Raw genomic sequence first — 4640 nt, 5'->3', positions numbered from 1 at the left:
GTGAGCGCGCACAGATAACACTAGAGACGAATGCATGAACAACACCTCTCTTGCAATGTTGTCCTCTATCAGTCACTGATGCTCAAGTACTTAAGAAACCTCCCCCCTTCCCTCTCTCTCTCTCTCTCTCTCTCTCTCTCTCTCTCTCTCTCTCCCTCGTTCACTCACCCTCAAACACTCGCATTCATTTTCTATGATCTCTCTTCCATAACTCCTCTTTCACACTCGCTATACGGTACACACACTACCCTTTAGTCGTACTCTCGCTCATCCTGTCACTACTTCCGACAAACACATCAATTCACGCACACTTCCAAGCTCAGATCTTTTCAACCACTTGCCACCTCAGTTGGGGAAGCAAATTAATTCAATTCAATGTTGCAGCGCAGGCTCGGGAATGGCGAATGCGTCGGCTCTGCAGCAATACACGCCGACCAGATTATCCCATTTAGATCAGTAATGAATAGAAGACACTCGCAAGTACATCAGGAAGCCGCTCGCCCTGCCGTGATTATGTGGAAGAGATGCTTCATCCGCCTGCATTCATATTCCTGTTGCGCTCCTCAAGGCGCGCGTCGGCTGGGGGACTGTGTCAGCAAGTTTGAAATTCTAATTTACCTTTCTATAATGATTCCTCAAAACATCCTGAGAGGCTTGTCCCAAACAAAGGCCCTCATTATTTCTTGGGTACCTCTGGTGGGAGCTCTGATGAAAACTATCTGGATTTGCACAAAACAAGCAATTGTTGGAACTGTGCATTCAGGCATGTGTGCCGAGCAGAATAGCAGAAACCATCTGAGAGTAGATGCATTAAACAAAACAACCATTTGTGCTTCCAACTGTAATGACACCTCAAATCGCGAGACATGTTGGGGAAAGAAAGGTGCGCTATTACTTTTTGAAATGTGGTTGGCCAATTTTTTCCCTCACAGAAGAAAAACATCCGAGACCTGAGGGAGAATTTTGTTTTTCGATTTAGGTTAATAAGCAACCTCCGAGCATCCAGTCTTGAACACCCTAGCAATGCATGGCAACCACCCAGAACAAACTAGCAACCGCAAATCAACAGCAATCGCACAGCGATACTCTCGCAACTACTGCAGCGCACAGAATTAGCACGTTCAAGAACTACTCACGTTTTCTTCAAGCAAATACACTGACTGGCCACTTTATTAGGTATACCTGTCTAACTGCTCGTTAACGCACATTTCTAATCAGCCAATCACATGGCAGCAACTCTATGCATTTAGGCATGTAGACATGGTGGTGATCTGCGGCAGTTCAAACTGAGCATCAGAATGGGGAAGAAAGGTGATTTAAGTGACTTTGAATGTGGCATGGTTGTTGAAAAAGAGAAAATATCCAGAGAGCGGCAGTTCTGTGGGCGCAAATGCCTTGTTGATGCCAGAGGTCAAAGGAGAATGGCCAGACTGGTTCCAGCTGATAGAAAGGCAACAGTAACTCAAATAACCAAGTGTTACAACCGAGGTTTTCAGAAGAGCATCTCTGAACACACAACACATCCAACCTTGAGGCGGATGGGCTACAGCAGCCCACTTTGGGCCCATTAGTACCAATTGAGCATCGTGTCAATGCCACAGCCTACCTGAGAATTGTTGCTGACCATGTCTATCCTTTTATGACCACAGTGTACCCATCTTCTGATGGCTACTTCCAGCAGGATAACGCGTCATAAACCGCGAATCACCTCAGACTGGTTTGAACATGACAATGAGTTCACTGTACACAAATGGCCTCCACAATCACCAGATCTCAATTCAATTGAGCACCTTCGAGATGTGGTGGAACGGGAGATTTGCATGGCTGTGCGGCTGCAACTGTGTGACGCTATTATGTCAATATGAAGCTAAATCTCTGAGGAATATTTCCAGTATCTTGTTGAATCTATGCCACGAAGGATTAAGGAAGTTTTGAAGGCAAAAGAGGCTCCAACCTGGTACTAGTAAAGTGTACCTAACAAAGTGGCCGGTGAGTGTAGTTGCTGCTGATTAGATTCTTGACAGTTTGAAAGACAGCATGTTCACAGGCACTAAAATGCACTGGAGTGCTCCTTTTTTATTAGACGCTGGAATTGAGGACTAAACGCGGAGCTTTTTGAGATTTGCAGAAATGGAAAGCTAATGCAATCCTAATGCATGTGCGCCAATTTATGCATGCATTTAAAGGCTAAGTACTATCTGTTGATTGGAGGAAACTTACTTCAATGCCCTGAAATGGTTGAAAATGGTTTTGTTTTCATTCACCAGAGACTGAATTCTTGTCCTTGAACAGAAAGCTAGCTAGAAATCTGTTCAGCGTGAAGTTAAATGCAGCTTATTTCTTCATGAAAGACTGAAACAAAACCCATACAGTCTTTCACTGAATGCAGCTTCAGTCTTTCAAACCAAACGCTATAACAAGGTCTTTCATTCAGAAATGCTGGATCTATTTTTTTTAAAAAAAGGAATTCAGATGGTAATAGTTGTCACCGCAAAACCTGTTTCATTATTAAATATGGCTATTTTTCATTTTTTTAATACACTCATGTGCAGATGTAAAAAAAATTACGTCACATACTTTCTGCATGGTGCACATTTTATGAAATATATTACATCATCTAATATATAAATGACTGCTTTATACTAAACAGAAAGGGATTACGATACTCTTTATTGAGAGTAAGATCAGATGCAATTTATCCAGCCGTTTACTGCCATCTACTGGTGGATGTGCAATTCAAAACAATATTTCATCCAAGGGCCAGGGAACCTGATGCTAACGTCTAAGATTATTTGACTATAAATGGTTTAGAAGATAAACATAGAGCTGTGGAAAAGTTAAAAGTAAAGCATAACCGCAACATATATTAGAACCTGTTCATGAATGTGGACAAATGGTCTATAAACAAATGTAACAAATTAAAACGTGTTATATTGCTTCATAGCTGTGTGGAGTTTGTATGTAGCTACTCCCCGTGTTGGTCTGGGTTTCCCCCACAGTCCAAAGACATGTGATATAGGTAAATTGGCTAAGCTAAATTGTCCGTAGTGTATTTGTGTATGTCCTGGTATTCCAGGTTGGGGGGTTGACGATTGGGCTAACGACCCAACTCGTAAAAAATTAGATGTTACGAAACACCAGATTGGTGCAGCTAAATATCAACTTTGATATAAACAGCCCTGGGAGTAAGTATGTTTCTTTATAGACAATTTTGTGTATACATTTAATATGTGAACTACTTCAAATTTGTCAATCTCTATATTTTCAGTCAGATGTATAAAATATATTTAAGACATTTATGATTCAGAAATGCTGAATGCCTTTTATCAGCTGTTTTTACACCACATATGATTTCATATTAATTTCTCTTCGTCTTGGGGAATTTTAGTATTTTACTTTCTGGATATTTATGAAATCTGAAGATCAAGTGTGTTAGATAACAAATGACTAATACTTACATTAGCAAACAGAGTAGAACTGCTTCGTTACGTTTGTTTGTCTTTATGACGGTGCCATTTGTTGTGTCCTGCTGTTAAGGTGTTAATAGTTTTATATAAATCTTCAATTCACTTTTCATTTTAGGGTCCAATGTTACTTTAGTATTATTTAGATATCATTTATTTAGATAGTTATTAATATATTAGGGTGGCACAGTGGTTAGCACTGTTGCCTCACAGCAAGAAGGTCTCTGGTGCGAGCATTTCAGGTAAATTGATTAGCTAAATTGGCCATAGTGTATGTGTGTAAATGTAAGTGTGTATGGGTGTTTCCCAGTACTGGGTTGCAGCTGGAAGGTCATCAGCTGCGTAAACCATATGCTGGATAAGTTGGTGGTTCATTCCGCTGTAACGACCCCTGATGAATAAAGTGACTAAGCCGAAGGAAAATTAATGAATTATTATATTAAATTTCAAGTCTGACTAATATTAGCTTTTAAATATTTCTGTTATGCTTTTTTCGGGAGGTTTTTTTTCCGTACATGTAAAAGGGTACAGCACATTTAAATAAATGCATGCCTATAGACCATTTCAATGTGGACATGTCATTGGCCCATGAACATTTCCTGCTTGTTATCAAACTGTTTCATGGTGAAGAATCTAACGAAGGATTGGAGAATCCTTGTAGCAAATTTATGTGTGTGTTGTTTCAAGAAAGTAACCATTCATTTGTGTTGTTTTATTTTCACTTGTTTTTAATCATTTATTCTTCATTTAATTATTTTATTTATTCATATGATCATTATAATTTTCATTATATCATTTTATTGATGATTAGTTTATTATTATTGATTATTATTTGTCCTTTTATTATGTTTTTATATTTTATTATTATTATTTTCATATAATTATTGCTTCATTATTATTTCCATTTTCTGTTATAATCTTATGACTATGGATTCAAGCGACATTTGTTTTCATGAGTAAAAGATAAGAGAATGTCTCCATTTCAAGGTCTGTATTGTCTCTGGACAATGTTGTGAAGCAGTAATTTTCCATTGCTGTTGCTTGTGGTATAATAACACTTGTTGGATTTATCCTGGTCAGACAAAGTCAGAGCATTGAATCATACGCAACTTAGATTATTCAATAAACTCTGCTCTTTCTTTATTATCATTACTTCGTCTCCTGCTTCAACTCCAT

This window comes from Danio aesculapii, chromosome 25, assembly GCF_903798145.1.
Source record: "Danio aesculapii chromosome 25, fDanAes4.1, whole genome shotgun sequence".
NCBI lineage: Eukaryota > Metazoa > Chordata > Actinopteri > Cypriniformes > Danionidae > Danio > Danio aesculapii.
Note: the sequence above shows the minus strand (reverse complement) of the source record.